This window comes from Hirundo rustica, chromosome Z (assembly GCF_015227805.2).
Source record: "Hirundo rustica isolate bHirRus1 chromosome Z, bHirRus1.pri.v3, whole genome shotgun sequence".
In the NCBI taxonomy this organism is placed as follows: Eukaryota; Metazoa; Chordata; class Aves; order Passeriformes; family Hirundinidae; genus Hirundo; species Hirundo rustica.
In genome coordinates, this window is record NC_053488.1 from 38,453,136 (window position 1) to 38,475,349 (window position 22,214).

Consider the following 22,214-nt stretch of genomic DNA (forward strand, 5'->3'; position numbering starts at 1 on the left):
AAGCTTAAATAAAACTTAAACCACCCCCCCCCCCCCCAAGCATCATACACTGGTTTTAACTTAACATGGTTTCTGCAGAAAAGTCTATTTAAATAAACTGAGGTTTCTGTCCTAGGCAAGGAAGCAATGTGCTTTACACATATGGTGTGCTTGATGTTGCTCTAGTGGTTTGCACAGACCAATCGGTAGCAAAACTTTTGCTGGATACTCTCATAGCAGAACCCATCTGCCAAAAGTTTCATGCTGTTGTATGGGTTTTTTACCATTCTGTCTCATTTGGAATGTTGTTGAATGCAAAAACTTGTATATTAATTCACAGAAGAAGCCTGTGAACCTCTCAGATGCCTTGAATAACCTCATGTTTTTCAAGCAGAGGAAGTGAATTTGGAGTTTATGGGGAACAGGTTCAGTGCAATTAATTATTTGTGGTAGGATTTACACAGACTGACAAATGTTGGACATTGTGGTATTGGTATAAAGATGTGTAAGTTGATATAATTTGTGTCCTTTTGCAGAAAGTTGTGTAATAACCCCAGTTAATAAAATAACGCCCATGTTGCACCTAAAATTTTAGGCAGGATTGTGCTGAAAAAAGATTAAGGACCTGATCACTTCATATCTTAGATTTGCTTTAGATCTGTATAAACCATACTACACTAAAGAAGGTATTAAATATTTTCTGGCCCTGATTTCATGCTTGTATACCAGCTGTGTTAAAAACAATCAAAGCCATCATCATTAGCAGCTGGGTTAAAAATTCTGTAGTTGTTGGGCTGGATTTTAGCTTGAATCTGTTCCCCTGAGGTACCAGGGAGGAAATGCTGCAGGGGTGGAAAGAAGCAGGGGGAGGGACATGGAGAGTGCATATGCCAGTTTATTGTGTGTGGAGCCATAGCCACTGTTCTGCTGAAGGGTAGCAACAGGCATCCTTCGGAGTCAGCAGGAGGAAAATAGGATGAAAATATAAGAAGATGGAAGTCAAGAACAGAAGGGTAGGAAGCTAAGAAGTAGAGCTATGAATATCAAAATGAGAAAAAGCTTACTGTATCCTTGTTTTCTTTCATGAACCAAATGATATCTTTATTAGGAGCAGTAAAGAATAATAAAAAAGAAGGATGCTGCTGTGACATTGAAAACTATATGTGATTGTAGAAAGCCCAATTGAACTGCAGAAGCAGCTGAAAATTAAAATCATACATACTAATACTGATTTAAGCTACCAGTGAAGATTTACAAAATAATTGGAATAAATTGCTTAATTTGAGGGGGCTCAGTATCTACAATATCTACAATATGTTTCTTGCTGAAATTTTCCTATCAAAGAGAAAGGAAGGCATAGTGAATCATTATTTTCTCATTAGTATTCCACTGAACTGCAATTTGTTACATCTGTAAGTGTTAAAGTATATACTGTATTCCTGTAAAAGAGCACAAAAATAATGTCTAATAATAATAACATATTTGTCTTTTTGAGAGGTGATAACTTAGAATCATTGAATTGTTTAGGTTGGAAAATGTCTCTAAGGTCATCAGTCCAACTTTTAACGTAATAGAACATTACCTTTAAACAATCTTGAATCATTGTGTTAGCTTTCTTCTAGGTACCAATATCCCAATTCCTCTAAGCTGCATAAATAAAGAACAAACTGATTCTAATTAGAATATAAACAACCATGATGAATTTTGTACCACTATTTACAACAGTGAAGGGGAGTGTGGGTGAAGGTTGAGGAAGGATTCTCAATGCTGACTTTTCCCCTGATGTTTTTTAAACAGTGCATTTATCTTTTCTTTATTTCTCAAAGTATCTTCTCCAGCTGTGCAGTTGTAATTCAGCAGCGTCATGTGTTGTCATTTCTGCATTAGTAAATAGGAAAGACCTGTTTACAGAGTAATTATGAAATAACCTCATAATGAAATGCAGGAAAGGGTTCTAATTAAATTTTAAAGTTGCTAACAACTATTCAACTTTAAATGAGAATTTTCAATCCATGTATCCTAATGAGTTTTCATGATACATTACTAAAGTATATAAATGATACAGTAAACACAAAATGTGGTTTTCCACATTTCCAGTGTATAAAAAAAAATTGTAAATAAAATATACAAAAGAATTCAAATATTATCTTATGGTGGAATAGTAGGGCAACCACATGAAATTTTTAATACTTTTTAAATACATAACCAACAATAAAGAAAGCCTATAAAGATTGATATCAATAACCCATGTAGTCCAGTATTTTGTCTGAAAATATCTAGGACTAGATGTGGAGGGTAGCATGGCAAGGGAAAAAGGTTACCTCCTGGATTCTTTCAGCAATATTAGGCTTGTGGACATCCTCAGCCAAAGGCTGTATCTTTACACTTAGTAGTCCCTCATTGGAAATCAAGAAAATTAGATAATCAGACTATGCCAGACAATCAGAGGTTTTAGTGACTATAATATATTGTTAAAATTCAATTCTTATTTACCATCTCTGATTCAGGTACTGCAACACTTATGTGCAGAGAAAAACTGTATTTTGGATACAAGATCTATCCCTATTTTTCTCAAATTCTTACCTCTTTCTGTTACCACACAAACCTTAGTCAGGTTAATCTCTTTTTAAAAAATCTGCTATGTGCACAGTCTAATACACTAAGTACAGTCAATGCCATAATCCACGTCATTACTATTACTTAAACTGTAAAAACAACACCAAAAAACCCAGACAAAACGATCTATACAAGTTAATCTAAGTATGAAAACTGCTTTAAAACACTAACTGAACATTTATAAGTAGCATTAAGCATCGCAATATTAATTAATAATCATTTAGAATTTGTAGCTATCATGGATTGGCATAGTTTTATTTTCTAGTTACAGAGAAACGTGCAATGTGTTTCCCTGCCAGGTCCTTTGAAGTGCTTTGGAGGGGAGTGGGGGAGGACAGGGACTTATCAGAAAGCTAGCCAAGATATTGGCAGCTAACTTACCAATGAGAATGCCAATGTGACTTTGGAAAGTGTTGCAAATGGGCCAGGAGACCAGCTCCTTTTCAAAGGCCTTTATTAAGAACAGCTCTGGGTGGGAAACTCGAGGGCTCGCGCACACCACCACTGCTCCCGATGGACGCTGCAAAGGGGGAGGTGGTTCAATTTTGGCACACAGCAGAACTGGGGCTTCCGTCCTCACGAGAGTCCTGGGGAAGGAAATGAGGGCTCGAAGTCTGGGGGTGTCCTTCTAGTCAAGAACTGCTAAGGTTATGGTGACGACACAAGAGTTGGCTCCAATCGATGATCCAAGTTCCTTACCGTTTTGCCAAGTTAGAGTTGTTATCTGCAGTCCTTAGTTTTCTGCTGGCTCAGTCATCTTTAGGGGTCTTTTGTGTTAGGTGCACCTTAATTTGCATATGGCTTTTGGTGCACAGTCTCTTGGGAGCAGAGGTGGTGACATCCGATGGAAAGGGAGTACAGGCATAGAGTAGGGAATAGGGAAATAGGGAATAGGGGTACAAACGAACAAGTCTTTGCTTATAAGCTATTAACAAACAACAATTATTTAACTTAGGCAAACTTGGAACAGTAACCCTTTAACAGTAACTAAGAGCTCACATTTTAGGATTTTATTTCTTACAGAAAGGATATTTAAAACTCTAATCTCTGGCAGATCACTCTCTTTTTTCGGAGTTGGCTATGATGTAATATCATGGGCAGCCGGGGGGCCTTTACAGCCACAAAGCTGTAAATACGCGGCATTGCTGAGCTGTTCTTTTTCCTCTCCCCACCGGCAGCCAGGAGAAAAGGGCTCAACCCAGGCCGCTCCCATGCGGGCAGCAGCTCCCGGAGGCCCGGCCGGGCCCGGCCCTGACACCCAGATGGCAGCGGGGCCTGACCCGGGCCCCCCGGAGCTGCTGCCCGCATGGGAGCGGCCTGGGTTGAGCCCTTTTCTCCTGGCTGCCGGTGGGAAGAGGAAAAAGAACAGCTCAGCAATGCCGCATATTTACAGCTTTGTGGGAGCTCCGCGCCAGGCCGCCCTGGATGAGACCAAGGGGTGGAAGAGAGGACCTCCATCGGCTTCCCCTGTTGGCGCAGCTTTGCACCTCTACAGCCCTGCAGCCTGGGGCAGGGAGCACATGGCCACTGCAGGCCTGGGTGGATTTAGCTCTTTCTTAGCATCCTGAGACTTTTAAAGCACAACCCCTTATTGAGAGAGAGAAGAAAGAAAACAGAGGGTACGTAGAACAGACACGGAATGAGGTCAGTTAGATTAGAAGTGAAAGAACTGATAATATTATTAGAATAGGATTGAAGAAGTGGACATTTTTAACCAGACTTCTCTGGGGTAAACTATGGAGAAATGGACTGTTCTTTGTAGCATCTTGGTGTTATTGGGGAGAATGCTAATTCTAATCAAAATTGAGGACTGATGTGATTGAGATTTAATTGAGAACCTTGAAGATCCTGCTCCTGGGTTAAAAGGAGGTCTCAACCTTTGAGACAAAGATGATTTTAGACTAGAACAGTACCCCAAATCCACTGAGAGGCTTATAGGTGGCCAAAGAAGAAGGCTGCTGATAGAACATCACAGTCTGCAAAAACTCCAGGCGGTTGCAGATGTGTGACATTGGGAGCCACAAGACTGTTATAGTCTTGTAGCAAATGTCTCCATGAAACCCTAGAGAGAGGCTCTTCTCCTAAAGTAATGAATGATTATGTTTAAATAGTGAAACTGACTGAAAATCACAAATTGTGTCTTTCTATGTTGTTTTATAAGAAAATTAATAGTTTGTAAGAGGGAAGTGTGTTTTAAAATTTCATTCTGTTTTAGTTTGAGTTTTCTTTTTCCCAACTTTCTTTTTTTTTTTTTTTTTCATTATTTTAGTGTGTGTTAATAAAACTATTTTGTTCATTTTTAAGCTTGAGCCTGCACTGCTTTTCTCCTAATCTCTCTACCACAGAGAAAGAATAAACACTAAAACCACTACATTAATTGGTGTTTCTGCCTGGTTTCATTAAATTGAAACCGTTGCAGTAGCAAAGCTACATGAAGTGGCAATTATAGTATTGTTTGAAAGATCTTTTTGATAACTGATAAATTCAGTGAGGGTAGATAGACCTAATCTAAGGAAATTCTTCATTAGGTTAGAGAAATAAATACACAGAACTAGTTATGTTGCTAAGAACAAGTATTTCAATCACACAGAAGATTTACTATAACGTAATCCTGTCTTCCAGTTTCTGGCTTTACTGTTGTGTGTGCTGCTTATACTACTTTTTCTCATATACTTCCTGGTTTTTGTTTTTGAACTATAAATTCATTATCATTTGTACTATTTTTGTAATTGAATTTTTTTGACTGAAGTGTCTTATACTGTGTCTCTATACTCACTTGGAACTTTTAAGCAGATAATGGTAAAAATATAAAATATAATACAAGAAAACATAAACCAACCCTAATAACCTCAAGTGCTAAACTGTAACTCCCTAAACCAAACTCTGTAATCCCTAACCCTTAATCCTAACCATCAGATATGAAATAATGCTTTACTTAGAATCATAGACTCATTCCAGTTGGAAAAGATCATTAATATCATTGTGTCCAACCATTCATCCAGCATTGCCAAGTCCACCACTAAACCATGTCCCTAAGTTCCACATCTACACATTTTAAATGCATGCAAGGATCATGACTCAACCATTTCTTTGGGTAAACTGTTCCAATGCTTGACAACCCGTTCAGTGAAGGATTTTTTACTGATATCCAGTCTAAACTTTTGGAGCAATTTGGGGCTATTACCTCTTGTCTTGTCACTGGCTGCCTGGGAGAAGAGGCTGACCCCCACCTGGCTGTGACCTCCTGTCAGGGAGTTGTAGAGACTGATAAGGTCACCTGTGAGCTTCCCTTTCTCCAGGCTAAAAAAACTCATCTCCCTCAGCCAATCCTCAAGTCCTGGACTTGTGTTCCAGACCCTTCCCCAGTTCTGTTGCCCTTCTCTGAACAGACTCCAGCTCCTCAATATGCTTCACATTGCTCACAACAGTGGGGGACCCAAAACAAGGTGCAGCTTCATCAGGGCAAAATACAGGGGGATGATCCCTTTCTTAGTCTTGTTGACCACACTGTTGCTGATACAGGCCAGGATGCCACTGACTTTCTTGGGCACCTGGGCACATGCTGGCTTGTGCTCACTTACTGTCAACCAGCAATCCCAGGTCCTCTGAACGAGGACCTGGGATTTCCAGGCCGCTTTTCAGCCACTCTTCCCCAGGTCTGTAGGGCTGCCTGGAGCAGTTGTGATTCAAGTGCAGGACCCTACACTTGCCTTGTTGAACCTCATACTGCTCTCAGCTTCAGTCCACACTCCTCTGCAGGGCCTTCCTACACTACAGCAGATCAACACTCCCACCTAACTCTGTCACCTGCAGACTTAATGAATGTGCTCAATCCCTTCATCCAGATCCTTGATCAAGATATTAAAGAGCATGGTCCCAATACTGATCCCTGGGGAATCTGTAGTTATTGGACACCAACTGGATGTAACTCTATTCACCAACACTCTCAATTTTTAACCCAGTGAACAGTGGTCACATCCAAGACATGAACACTCAGATTGTCCAGGAGAATACTGTAAGAAACATTGTCAAAGACTTTATTAATGTCCTAGCAGGCAATGTTCAGAGCCTTTCCCTCATCTGTTAAGTGATGTTTCTGTCCCTCACTGTTTCTGTCCCATCTGGGGGGCCAGTTGTTTCTGTCCCATCTGGGGGTGCCTGTTGTTTCTGCCCATCCCAGGGACGGCAGTTGTTTCTGCCCATCCCAGGGACACCAGTTGTCGGGGGCTCCTTTTTAGGAGCTTAAATTCCCCGGCATTCAGGTGGTTTTAGAGTTCTGGCCCTCTGCAAAGCTCTGTGCCAAACGCAGGAGAAGACGGAGTCTTCAAGGTTACATGCTTTGTTTATTAGTTCTTATCTTACAATTTTCTCAGTGTCCAAAAGATGTTTGCCGTGGCTCGGACATCTGGTGACTCCCCCCGTCTCTGGGCTGTCCTTATCTTTTATACTAATTGCTACGTATTCTTTATTTACTATTTATTACCAATGTCTATCACTATTACTAAAAAGGTCATCTTTACTCTGACCCAATCCTCACTAACTACTTTGTGCCAGCGTCACTGCAGAAATGGAGTGAGGGAACAAGAAGGAAGAAGAAAGGGACAACGCCCCAAATTCTCCATCTTGCCCCATTCACTTCAATGCCAAGAATCCCAAACTCACTGTTTTTTCACCCTGTGATATTCTAAACTACTATTTTTACACTCTTGTGGCCTGCAATGCTTCCTGCAGTGCAAGAAGCCTCTCCCATGGACTGAAATCAAATCCAGTGTCTCTCTGAGCCCTGGGCTCTGGGCTCTGGGCTGGGGTCCCAGAGGCCCCTGCCCAGGTCCCTGACCCTCCAGGGCAACCAAAGGAATGCCCTGGACTCCAACAGATCACCCATTTCATAGGGTGGTCACAGGATGAGATCAGGTTATTCAAGCAGGATCTGCCTTCCACAACCCCCTGGCTGGGCTGTCCTGTAAATGGCATGTGATGACACTCAGGATAATCTGCTCTGTGACTTTCCCCGATATGAAGGTCAGACTGACTGCCCATAGTTGTCTGGATCCTCCTGACCCTTCTGTAGATGAACATCACGTTGGCCAACTTTCAAGTCATCTAAGATCCCCCATTTGACAAGGACTGATGATAAATAATAGAATGTGGTTCAGACAGCACTTTCAAGACCTCCCTCGGTATCCTCAGGTGGATTTCATCCAGCCATGTAGACTTGTGTGGGTCTAAGTGATCTAGTAAGTCACTGACCATTTCTCCTTGGACTGTAGGAGATTCATTCTGTTCCTTATCCCTGTTTTCCACCTCAAGGGGCTGAGTACCCCAGTAACTTATTGCTGTCTCCAATTTACTGCCCTTTCAGATGCAGGAAATCAAGTAGAATAAATTCTTTGTCCAGAAAAATCTGGTTTTCTATTTTTGGCTTAAAATCCTGGACAAAATTTTGGGTGATTATTTTACAAAATGAAGATTATCAGAATGCAGCAGGTTTCCATCATGTTTCTTTGTTGTTCTAGTATTTTAAGTGATGAATGAGAAGTAAATAGGAAAACAGTAGCAGGAGTAGAATAGGTATCTCTGCCCCAAGAAGCAGCAGACTTGTGTAACTACTTTTTTACATTACATCTCAAAAATATCAAGTTTTTTGTTTACTTACAAGACTGAGGATGCATGCTCTCAAAATTTTTCTCCACACTCACTTTCCTACAGAGTCAAGGATTCTGGGTTTTATTTGATTTCAGGTAACCACATAATGGCTGGAGGAGAGGCAGCACTACCATCTTACTCTGGAATGTTATAGGCACTCTACTGAAAGTAGGATCTGTGTTGGTGACCACTTTACACACACAGCCACTCCTTGTAAAGGCACCCTGCTTTAACTAGGCTGCATGATGTGTGCTGCCTCGCAGATTCAAATGACTGCTGAGGACTTGCCTTATAAGAGTTGTCACTGGCACCAGAGGCACTCTGGCACTTAGCACAACAGCTAAGAGGAGAAGTGTTTTTCCTGCACTGCAGACCTCAACTTCTGAAAGAGAGAAATGGGCAAATGAAGTGGACGTGACTGAGTTTTCAGAAGACAGAAAGCAAGGAAAAGGCAGAGGCTGGAGGAAAAGAAAGCATGAAAGCCACAACAATATTTTTTTTTTTTTTTAAATAAAGGGTTGTCCAGATGCAGAGGACAGTCCTGAATTTCTGAGTACCTGGATAGAGCACCAGGAATTAAAAGCTGGAGATGTAAGAGGCAGGCAAGGCCCAGATAGACAGAGAAAAGGAAATTTGGTTATGTGGAGGCCTGAAGAAGAAAAAGAGAACATCTAAGGTGAGAAATTTGAACAGCTATGGGAAAGGGTCTGCATATGAACTGTAGGATGGTGGCAAATGGGCAGATGCTAAAAGCTGGAAGACTAGAAACTGGCAGGGATGGAAATAAATAGAAGTTAGGTGGTGTAGCAGAAACGGACGGGCAACCAGGCAGGACATGTAGTACCTATGAGCATAAAGATAAGAGAGAAGAAAGATTAAAAAGGTAGATCCCTTCAAATGCATTTTTCCATGACTGCACTTTCTCAGTTATAAGCAGCTACAAAGTTTTTTTTTTAGGGTCAAAATATAGAATGTTTTTCTTTTTGAAGAACATCAACACTTGAGATATTCCTAAATCTAACCCTGGGAGGATGCAGTTAGTCATACAAAAAAGTGGGTTTATTTGAAAGGCTTTTTTTACCCTAACAAAAGTGGACTGTGATCTACAAATGTGCCATTTTTGCTTATCCACAGCTGTGTAATTTCTTTATCTATTATGTAGAATCACCAAGGCACTTTTTGCCAGTGAAATCCTATTTATGCTGGGAACTTCTTCTGGCCCATCTTCTGGCCCTCAGCAATCATATCTTAAGGCATCTCTGACATAAAATGGGCTTCTTTGCATGGTGCTAATTTTAGGTCTCCAACCTGTGCAAATCATTAGCAAGAAATGGAAAAGATTATATGGTCACAGTAGCAGAAAGGAAAACTTCTATGCAGAACTGAATACACAGATATTTTAAGTGCTGACAACTATCTCCAGTACTAAAAAAATTGACGTTTTCTGGTCTTCAGAGTCACCATCTAATTTTAAAATACAGTATCTCTTAGTTTACAAAGTTGCTTCTTTAGTAAATTGTCTTTAAAAGTCATCATATATTGATCTATATCTATCTTTACCTATGTACATATCTACATTGTCCAAATCTGAAACCTTGCTTATCAGAATCTCTTTTGACATTAAAATTCAAGTTTGTTCTTGCTTGAGAATCCAGTTCCTACTGTCCAAATAGGACATCATGGCCTATTTTTCACTTGTTCCTTGGTTTTCCTGGAGTAGGTGATGAGCTCTGTGTGGTTTGGAGAAGTCTTATTTCTTTCAAGAGTGATTTACTTATTTTGTTTTATCTAAATCATCAGTAAATCCCATAAATATGTAGTGGGATTACTAGAATATGCAGCAGGCACATCAAAACTACTGACCCATTTTTGAGATACTAGTTATTTTTAATAAATTACACATGATGTTTAAGTATGTGTAATATATTTATTAAAATGTGCATTTGTAAAATTTATATTTACTAACTCCTTTCTTTTTCCCTAACATCCCAACCAGGTAATTGTGTTTTAAAACCCCAGGTACTGCTGAAATATTTGTAAATACTATAATGTATTTGCTGATGTATCTATGCTAACCTTGTTCTTAAGGTATCTAAATAATGCATTCAAATCAATATTTAGACAAGTAGCTGATATTTAACATTGGTTTTGAATTACTGCAGTTAAGATTAATACAGATTTCAGGAAATTGCAGGTTTCTCTGATGTTTTAAAACAGAGCATTGTGCAATGAGAATGTTGTTAGCTATATTAATGTTTTACAAATAGAGCTGCTGTAATTAAAATTAATAAGATGGCCTTTTCAGTTCTTCTATTTTCTCTGTACAGTTCTTAATTATCCTACCATAAAACCTATAACAGCTTTTCCACATTTTGGGGGACTTTTGAAAGTGTAATGCAGAATTCAAGCAGTTATTCCAAATAAATTCTTTAATTTGATCTTGCTATAACATAGAAAATATGTTAAAGTGTCACAACACATTGCATTTATTACATATATTCATTGGACGATCAGAAACAATGTATGAAAGTATTTCGGCTTCCTAGGAAACCTGACAATGCTAGTGATGTTGTTTTCAGTATGAAATAATGAAGAATACTTCAAATATGTTTGCATTTTCCTTCTGGGTATTTTTGAAAAGACCTTTAAAAACAATTTCTTATTCCAATTAAAAAAAACTCAAAAGCATTGCACAGAATCAACTTCTGCTCCCAGGGTTATTTTTACTGATGTTATTCTTTTAAATGCAGTTCCATCAATTAATAGAAATTGTCCTGAGTGGAGACATCTGGAACATAAAGATAATTATTCTGTGTACTATGACTTGATACAATGAGTGGAGCTAAGGACATACTTTCTCTCCAGCAACAAAAAGCTATTTATTATCACATGAACAGCACTATAAGAAAAGAAATCCTCTCTTGATTTAAATAGGAATCTGTTTCCTGTTACAAAACCCCAAACCCTCAAACAATACTAAAAACAAAATTTGCAGATCCCAGGACTACCATAGAGTAAGTAATCAGAAGAGACTAGTATCTAGTTTTTGTTCCAAAGGAAAGAGAGGAAATGTTCTTTCCTGCTCCTAAAGATGAGAATTTATTAGACCTCTTAGCAAATAATTTCATATTACAGTAGATTACTGGGAATTAGTGAGATTGGTTATGTCCCTATGGGTTTTTTTTTTAAATGTCCTTAGTCTACCTAGAAAAATTTTGAAGTGGAAATTTATTATGCTTACAGAATTGTTTAAAGGAGCATAGCACTCTCAAAATAAGGGTCACAGGTGGAATGTAGAAAAGCTAATATAAAAGATAATGGAAAAATCCACTGCTTCTCTTCACTGCTTAAATTATGTGATTGGGTAAATGGATTTCTCTACTTTCTAGGTCTGTGCTTCTACATTGGTCTAGCAGCCATTAGAGAGAAGAGGTTGCTCTGCAAATTGTCTCCATGAATCCTGTAGTTCATCTTTTTATTGTGTAAAACATAAAAAATTGCTCCTAATCAATCCACTTCAATTTTCCATCTCAAAATCATTTATCATCCCTTTTTGGCCTAGAGTACTTCTGAGATGTTTTCCTGAAACTAATTAAAAGGAGGTAGTATTTGTATCCGTGAGCAGATTAAGTCTGTGTGGGGTAAATCTTACTGTAGCAACAACAAAGACTCTATATTTTTACATAAAAGTTCTTAACAAATTGATCAATGCTTCTAGAATAAGTACTCCACATTTCAGATGTAATAGTAGTCTCTTATTTAATAAATAAAAGATGCATCTCTTGGTTGCAATAGTAGACTCATAGAATAGAATAATAAAGCATCCAGTGTTGGAAGGGATCCAGAAGTTTCATCAGATTTAACTCCCATCCTGCACAGCACCATGCCCATGAGTCCCACCATGTGCCTGAGAGCATTGTCTGAATTCTTGAACTCTGTCAGGCTGGTGCTGTGACCACTTCCCTGAGGAGTTGTTCCAGTGCCCATCCACCCTCTGGGATGAAAAATCCTTTCCTAATATCCAGCCTAAACCTCCCCTGACACAGCTTCAGGCCATTCCCTCAGGTCCCGTCACTGTCACCACAGAGGAGAGATCAGTGTCTGATCCTCCTCTTCCTCTCATGAGGAAGTTGTAACTACAATGGGATCTGTCCTCAGTCTCCTCCAGGCTGAACAGACCAAGTGGCCTCAGCTGCTCCTCGTATAGCAAAACCCCCAGCACTGGAGGTGAGGCTGCCCCAGCTCAGAGCAGAGGGGACAATCCCCTCCCTTGCCCGGCTGGCGATGCTGTGCCTGATGCACCCCAGGAAAAAGTTGTCCCTTCTGGCTGCCAGGGTACTGCTGGCTCATGTTCAACTTGCCAGGATCCCCAGGTGCCTTTCCATGGCACTGCTTTCCAGCATCTCATTCTCCAGTCTGTCCATACATCCAGGGTTGCCCCATCCCAGAAGCAGAATCCGGTACTTTCCCCTGCTGAAATTCATATGGTCGGTTGTCACTGAGACACACAAAGAAATCACACGCAGACAAGAGATTTTCGCAGAGGTTCCTCTGATCCAGCTCCCAGCTGAAAGAGCGGAGAGAAGAGAGCCCTTTGTTTATTCTTTTACTTTTTATACATTTGTGGGTCTAGCAGAAGATTGGCTTTTTGGGGTTTCCACCCCTCAGCCTCAGTGGCCAGACGAATTGTCAGTTACAATTGTTTTCAGGTTAGAAATATGCAAACAAAAGACAGAGAATGAAAAACAAAGGATTTGTTTATATTACTTCTGTGGGAAAGGTAGAAAAACTGCTCTAATATTCTACAGTAACTAAAAGATCTGACTCCATTTATGAAAATCAAAAGGCTAATAAAGAAACTCAGAAAAACCAGGGTAACAGTCGGTGATTGCCCAGACCCCTGATCTGTCAAGGACTCTTCTGCAGGGCCTCCCTCCCCTCAAGGGAGTCAACATCTCCCAGTTTTGTATCATCTGCAAACCTGCTCAGTATCCCATCCAGTCCTGTGTCCAGGTCATTTATGAAGATGTTGAAGAGCAGAGGGCCAAGGATGGGGCCCTGTGGAACCCCTCCAGTGACAGATTCCCAGTCTGATGTTACCTCAATCTCTATAACCCTTTGTGCCTGACCCATGATGTGCCTGCCATCTCCTGATGTGTTTATCCAGCTGTGGGCTAGATATTTTGATCAGAAGGATCCTGTGAGATTTACTGAAATCCAGAAACATCACAACAACTGGCTTCCCCTGGTCAACTCCTGTCCTCTTCAGAGGAGATGCTTAAAAGGTGATCAGCACTATGGATCCCAGCACCTTCAAAAACATTTTTCTCACAGGACCTTTCTCTCTATTACACTGAGCAGTCTGATATCTGCTCTGCCCCTGTCCAGGGTTGAAGTTTTGCTGGCACTTTTCCAATTGACAAGAGAGATTTTAAACTTGATCACTAAAGTCACTATGACCAAGACAGCTCCAATCAGTGCTTCACTCATGAGACCTTCTCTGTTAACAAACGGCACATCAAGGAGCGTTGATCAGCTCCTTCAGTACATGTCCCATGAAGTTACCACTGTAGCAGAACTTCTGTCTCTGCCACAGGAGAGCTTATCTGTTTTTTATTAAGTGGTGCAGTACTCAGGGCACCTTTCTCTCACATGAGCCTCAGATGTGCCTCAGTGAAGTAACTCAATCAGGACAGTTTGCCTTGTGTGAGTTATTTCAGTGCCATGTGATTGATGCTTTCAGCTGACCGTAAACATCTTGCTGTGGAAGCAGATGTGGAAAGATAAGCTGTAATTTTTGACTGACAGAAACTTCACTCCATAAACTATAACAGCTACACCACAGTTTCACAAAGCAAAAGACTGTATATTCCCTAAAAATGTGTGGAGTTTTCTCCCCGAAATGAGGATGCCTACTTCATGATTATTCTCCTGGGGGCTGAGAGAAAGGACTATCGTCACTATCATACACTATCATCAGTGGTAATTGACACTGACTTCTAATCTATACTATTTCTTTGCTAGCTATAATATAGGTATCTTTACATCATGCACTGTTTTATGTAATCTACTAGTAGCTCTTTTTTTTTTTTTTTTCCCTGTCTAGTGAGTAACTCTGTTTGAGGCCTTTTTTCTGTTAATCTCCTTTATATTTAGTAGATAAGTCATTTTATAATAGACCTGATTGGCTATCCTTAAGAACTTGCAAACCAGAGTGATTTAGGTACAGGGATTTAGAGCTGCTGCCAAGAATCTGATCCTAAGGCAGGACTTGTCTAAAGCTCTCACTCATCCCATAACAATCACTCAGGTGTTTAGGAATCTTCTGGACCTGTTTATGCCATCTGTACGGTTTCCCCAGTTAACATCTGGCAAGCTGAAGTCCAGACAAGGACAGTTGATTTACTGGTGTCTGTTAGTTCCTAATAGAATAATTCATTGGCATTATCATCCTGGCTGCGAGGTCTACAGTAGATTCCCACACTGACATTCACATTATTTGTTTGTCCCCAATTGTTTCCCAAAGGCACTCAGCTGTGCTAGTGACAGCTGCAAACTCCATACATTCCAGTCCCCCATTACATTTGTCACCCACCTCCATACAATGTTACCCACCTACATCACCAGCTCTTTCCTCCTGAAGTCCCTGTAACCATCCAACATGGCAGAACACTCACAGGGCTCATCCCACTAGGATTCGCTTATGCCAGTGATGTCATGTCTCTGAGACTGTCCCAAGGCTTTGAGCTCCCTTTGCTTAGTCTTTATGCTGCATATGTTTGTGTAGAAATATTTCAAGTGTGGTTCACTGTAGTTAACCACCTCCTGGAGCAGACTGAAGGATGCCTCTAGGACTCAGTTCCTCAAGTTTTGGCATGCCATTGCATTCCTTACCACTGGCAAGCCTGGTTTTGTCCCTTCCCCACTTCAAAGCTTGTTTAAAGTTCTGCCAATGAGCACTGCTAGCTCCTATGCTAGAATACTTTTCCTTTTCTGAGAAAGGTACATCCCATCAGATGTTTGTAGACCAGGTGTTAAATACACCATCCCACAGTGAAAAAGCTCAAGTTTTTTCTAGTTACGTCAGACTTGTATCCATGTGTTGGATGACCAGTCTGCCTGTTCCTTTTGTTATTCTTTCTTGCTACTGGAATGACCAAGAAAAACAGTACCTGTGCTCCTGATCCTTAAACCTGTCATCCAAGGTGATGATTCAATACTGAACTGTCTTACTTTCTAAAAAAGAAACTACATTATTTTGAACTTTCCTACTTACAGATAGCAAGTCACTCAGTAAATAAGGGTTCTTTTTGGCTTATATTCCTCTGAGACTTACAGAGACTCGTTTTGTGAAAAATAGTATTTTCTATTGACTATTTTGTATAGTCATTTGCTCCTAGAATAGGATATTCATTACATTCAAGTTAAAGAACATTTAGGAGATATGATGGTAGGCTGCTAGTTCATCAGGAAATTATTAAAAATCTGTATTTTCTGTATTTCTGTAGTATGCAGGTGTGATGTTCATGGCTGGAATATTGCAAGGCTTAATTAATTGTTCTTGAGATGTCCTGGCAGAAGACATGCAAAAAAGCACTGTTGTCTGAATAAATATTTTGAGTCTAGTTTTGTAATCCTCTGTAAAACAATGGTATTATTACTACTGGTAAAAAGCTAGAATTCCATTTCATTGTAACAGTCAAACTTCTCAAGTTTGTTTCTCTTCTGTGCTGGATTAAAAGCAAAACTTTTAAAGAATTTTCACAAGGCAAATTGCATTGTAATAACATTTTCTGAATAAATTCAGAATTTCAATTTCATCTTCTCTCAGTGGAAATAACTGCCTGACTTAGGTTGTTTAAAATCTTTCAAAAAAACCCAGAACTCCAAAGAGCTAACAATGTCTAATATATACTTCAGCTTGGACAATCAGGGTTTTCTCTCAAAAACGTATTTTTTGAAAATGCTGCAACCGGATTTACTGATTTAAATATTTTCTGATCAATTAGGTCTTACTTGTGATGTACTTCTACACAGAAACTATGATGTAATTTTGTTCAAATTTGACTTTCATACCTGCTTTTAGTTTTGCTGAAAGTAGTGACACCACAAATAAATCATATGCAGAATGTCATGCTGTATTGGGATGTAATAATGATACTTGTAAGTTCATTAAGATAGCTAGAAGCCTTCTCTAATTGTTCATGTTAATCAGTGCAACAATTCTGTACAGTGTGTGTGAAACTTTAATGCCTACAGCATGTTATGGCACCTGGCACCAGAGAACTGAGCAGTGAGCAGGTTCAATTCTGACTCATAGAAGGCTATGTATGTCCAAAAGTCATGTTTCAGTGTATTCTGACACATGGATGGCTATGTGCAAACCAAAATTCATATGGTTTACTTGGCCAAGATCATGCAAGTACCGGGAAAAAAATGTTTGAATTCATAAATTCCAGGTTGAATTTTTAAGGCTAAAAGATAGATTGGAAGTCTCTGGGACCCAATCAAAGTTTGTGCTGGAAATTTTCTGGGTCAAATTTCTAATTAGAATTATTTTATGCTGAGATAATGTTTTTAGGTGAAGGTGGCCCAGAACAATAGCAGAAAATTCTATATACTTCCAAAATTTGCTTTCACAGGCACTGAAAGCTGTCTTGGAAAAACAGAAAGCAAATTCTTTTCTCTGGAGACCTAAAACCTAACACTGATAAAAGTATAATTATTAGGGCTCAACAGGATTCTCAAGATTTGCTGTGGCCAGTAAATGTGCCTGGTTCTCCAGAACACTGGCAGGAGGGGTGTAGGCTGTGCTACAAAAAAACTTCTCATGGTGCTTGCTTATTATATCACACAGCCTCTGAATTAGGGTTTCAAAGATGAGATGAGAAATACTATTTATCTTCCCTCAATGGGTGTACATGCAGTTCCAGATAGGATGTTGTGATGCTTGTAAATATGGGAAGAGATTTTTCAGAAATATTTGGAAAAATTTGGTGCTTCTGAGTGCAGATAAAGGGTTGGTTGGAACAGAAACAGAATTTAGAATGCAAACAATAAGGTGATAATGTCATTACTGGCACTAAGGCAGAAGAGTGCAGGTTCATATTATCTTGGACCTGTTTACTATAAGCTATCTCAAGAAAGGCAAATAGGTAGGTATAAGAAATTAGAGCTTGCTTCCAGCATTACAGGCATTTTGAAGGATATTACTAGATCTTTTGAACCCTCCTGTTAGAGATGTAGACTTAGCTGCCACCATGCTTATCATCATGAAAGTTTCTGTACATGAAAACATGAGATTGTACAGGCGTAGAGATTTTTATATGAATGCAGACATGTACTTCTTTCATTTTTTCCAGAAAACCAGGAGAGGTGCGGAACTGAGTTATTTACTTTTTTTGTTGATATGTGACTCTGAGAAGTATGACGTATTTTGTTTCTTAAAGACTTTAGCCACAACCCCACGTTAATATCACCTTGTAAACAAAATCAACCTTTTTTCCATGCACTTCAATATACTGTCCCTGAGACGAAGCTACAGCCCGTGTAGCTTCCACTCAGAAGTGACTGCAAATGTGATTCTGTGTCGATTTATCTGCTTCTCAAACCCCAAAATTAACTAGGCCTGGGGATTCAATCTTGCAGGTGCTGATTTTTGAACTGTTGCCATTCACCACTTCTAGTCTTCTTCACTGATCTCACAGGCAGAAGTATAGCAATCCTTGTCAGATTTACATCTTCCTAGGGATTCCTGAAAAAGTAGGAATTGAAAAGAACTGTATTTTCTCTCTCTTACGCAGAAGAGCAGAGGAGGAGCATATTGGTATATTGTGTCCTCAGGAAATTATTACTCCAAACAATTAAGTCAGCAGACTTTTCTAAGAAAATGTCTGGAATTCCCTGTGAGCTACTTTTCTACCCTAAAGAGGATAAATAATTCAGCTTATGGTCAGGCAGCAGAAGTGTCAGGCAGATCTGTGACAAAGAACTCAGATTCTGATTATGGAAAATGGGAATGGAAATTTAAGATGGCCAGAATGTGATCATGTGATTTTTCTGTGCAAACAAAACTTAATACAGCATCAGTATCTTCCTCTATGGTGTGATAATCAACATGGGGCTAGGTATATAGTTATTGGGGTATGGGGCAATAAGACTGTTGTGGTTTAGGAATGTTATTTCCCAATTTAGTAACTGCTAAAACCACACCACCACTCATGTCCCTGCCCTACTCCCCAATGGAATCCACAAAAGACAGATCCTGGGCTGATATAAGAATGATTTACTGGAAAGAGCAATGAGACAAGAAAATGAGCAGTAACAGCATTAACAGAAAAAGTGTATGTTACAGTGTGTTAATTGGGTTTATATTGTGTTTCATTTTTATATTGGATTTGTAATGTTTTTTCCCTGTTCCCCTTTAACTGTATCACGTGGTTTGTCCCTGATCACCTGCACCCATCCCCCCACACTGGAATGTAACCCAACTCTGTTCCACTCCCATCTTGTCCCTGATTAGGCAGTGGCTTGTCCCTGCCTCTGGGCCCTTTCCCTCCCATTGAAAAAGCCCCGGGATGGGCAGAGCCTGACTCTCCCCGGCACCAGCGAGCCATGGGGAAAGAGCTCCAGCCGGCAGGAGCAGGACTCCAGAATAAAGTCATGATATCCCCCCAGTGAGAGAGCAGGCTCTTTCCTTTTGCCATCGGCAGTCATCTGGGTCTTGATAAAGAATTACAACAAGTGTACAAAGAGAGGCTGATTTATATGTAAAATGCCCACAAAGTCCAAGACATTGAAACATCTGCAGATGAAGCACCTGTTTCCCTCCATCTGCCATATTTGTTCAACTGGAAACCATGCCCTTCTTCCCAGAAGCCAAAGGGTCTGCTAGTCTCACTCTCAGTAAGGATGTGATGTGGTGTAGAACAACCTTCTAGCCACGCCAACAGGGCTCCACTCCCTCATGGCTATGGTAAAAATTAACTTTGTCGTGGCAGGAACTAAGGCAATACCCTTCCTGTATTCTATATCATTTACATCTTGCCTGGATTCTATACCTTCCAAATATATGCACACATATTTATATAAATTTATACCAAGTCAGAAATAATTCACCCTTGTGTTGCCAGTCCAGATCCTCCTGAGACATTTCAATCTTGGCAGCTCGATCCACCCATCCCTTGTTGCAATGTTCTTCAGCAGCCCAACTCTTGGGCATGTGTGCATCTCATCATGTACTTTTACAGCCAACTTCTCTGCCCAGTTATATAGTAATCCCTCTCAATCATGTGATATGGAACAAGGAGGATTTAATGATTTTATTTGTATTCAAAACATATTCTTTGGATGCCTTTCTTTTTTCTTCCTCAGTAGTCTCTAATAAGAATTTATTTTTATTTCTTTCTCTGTCCATTCCTTTTTGAAAAGCATTCTGGGTTTCTTGGATACATATGAGTCTGATGCTTTGAAAGGCTACCTGGAAAGACGCTAAACAGTGTTTAAGGAATAAAGTAGGTTTTTTTAAATTTTATTAAAAGGGCCTTCAAAGGATACACTTTAGGCAGTACAAGCGCCCAATGAGGCTAAACCCATGATGGACACTTGTTCTCACACTTTTATGAGTTCTGGTCCATTTACATGTTGGGGTTAATTGTCCAACTACAGCTTCAGATTATGAAGTCCCACCCTCTCAGATTGCTGTCCCCAATTCACTGTCATTTATATTTTTCGGATTGGAAGCTGCAATGGTGTCCTTGGTTCTCAGGCTGGAAAAGAATTTTTTTTGTCTATCTAAACTGTGAAGAGAACTTTATATGAAGTTCAGAGTTATATACCAATACAGTACAGAATCTGGAAAATATGAAAGGTAAAATTGAAAGCATCAGGTCAAAACTTCAGTGTTCCTGATAAATATACTGCTTGGTATGTAAACGTTGCATTGCTTTTAGTAAACCATCCAGAAGCTCATTCAATGCTGAGAGAAACACACCCTTGCACATTTTAAAGAAAAATAACCCACTAATTTGTGCATAATCTTCCTTTATTCCATGAATACTAATCTAACTAATCTTTACTAATTAGTATTTTTCATCTGTACCTCTTGTTTTATTTGCAGTCTTAGATGTGAATTTATGGAGGTTCTTACGGCTGTTCTTAACAAAAAAAATCCGTTCCCCTAATTTTGTTCAACAGTTCATTTCTCTATAAGTTACAGGTGATTTCTAAACATGACATGTCCATATGTTTCTTTCAAATCTCTAGTCTGCATATTAAAATGGAAATATGTTAGATTTGGAGGCCAAAGACACAGAACAAATCAATAGCCAACAGAGGTCAAATGAACATTATCAGGCTTTCATAACTGCAATTTAAAGAAGAGGCTGTTTTGTTGATTTTTTTCCTAACTATATTTGAAAATCAGCATAATTCAGCTCTACTGGATAATATCAGCTAGACAAAATAAAAATATTTTTATCTGGCTATACTCTCCTGCAGTGTTACACCTCTTGACCTTGTTACACTGTAAACTTTGAATAAACTGACCTTTCACAATTCTTGTTAGTCTTGTTTCAAGTCCAAAAAGAAATATTATATAAATGATACTTTAAAAATAGGTATGTTTACTTTAAAGATAACACTTAAATCTGTAGCTCTTAATATTAGTTAAATTATTTTTCTTTCACGCTTGCCTTCTTTAAACAGGTGAAAATGGTGTGCTCGCTGTTGCCTGATGGAAATCAACATTAATACGATGGTAAGTAAATAGGTATCTCATCTTCTCCATGACAGATGTTCACTAATTGTAGAACTGAATAATGGATAATAACACATCCTAATATATTTATCAATCCACGTATCTTTTTTTACAATGCAAAAGAGGTAATCTGAGGATTTGTAGGTTTTTTTCAGCTCTTACTATGCACTAACAAGGAGCTGCCTGGAAAGGCTGCCGTGTGAAAAGAGAGGCCACATTACCTGGAAACAATAAGTGAGTGTGATACCGCATGGTATAGAAATTCACTTTGACCATAGCTGGGACACAGTTGCTATCATCAGTACTACTCAGAATTAAAGTTACAAAAGGATATGAGGTGACTTTGATTTAACAGTGACCAAGCTAAATTGTTTGCCATGAACTCCAAACCCTAGAAAGAAGAAGGTGGGGGGGAGGGGGGGCAGGAATAAAATAAAATAAAACAAAACTAAAAAAAACCCCAAACAAACAAAAAAACCCAACAACAACAACAACAAAACCCACCCCAATCCAACAACAACAACAGTGAGATGATCACCATATTGTTAACACTATAGTTAACAGCCTTATTGGGTGAAAAAAAAAATGCCCTGCCATTTTAGTTATCTTTAAAGGGAATAGTAACAGGATAATTCTCTTCAGAACACATAGACCACTGTATTGCTCACTAGGACTTTTAGGTTAAAGCCAAAGTTAAAACACTAAAATCATTTTTTAATCCCTCCAGTAACTTAGCAGAGAAAACTAGAATAATTCCTGTGAAAAATGGAATTCTAACTCAGAAAGAACTACAGTGCAGTGTTACAATAATCAAATAGGGGAGAGAGTTTAGTGTGAAAGCCGTTAACAGACAGAAAAGCAGTTAAGCTATCCAGCTTTACCATAGCAAAATAGCTGTCCATCTCTGTTTGAAGACTTTGAGCTGCTTCTTGACCCTGCTTTTCCACTAAAGCAATCAAAATGCTCCTATTTTTCAGTAGCAGAAAGCCAGCTGTTCAGTATATCCCAGAGTAAGCAGTGTGTGTATTTTTAAAGATTCCTAATCATAAACAGTAGATTCCTAAAATTTCTGGTGGAAGGCTAAGAGATACACAAAAATGAAACATATTTTAGTGGAACTATTATATCAAGTGTTATTATATTACACCTGGCATCTGTTTGTCACTTTTCTTTCTCTTTTCCAGTCTCCTTGCCAAGTGATTGCTAATAAATAGAT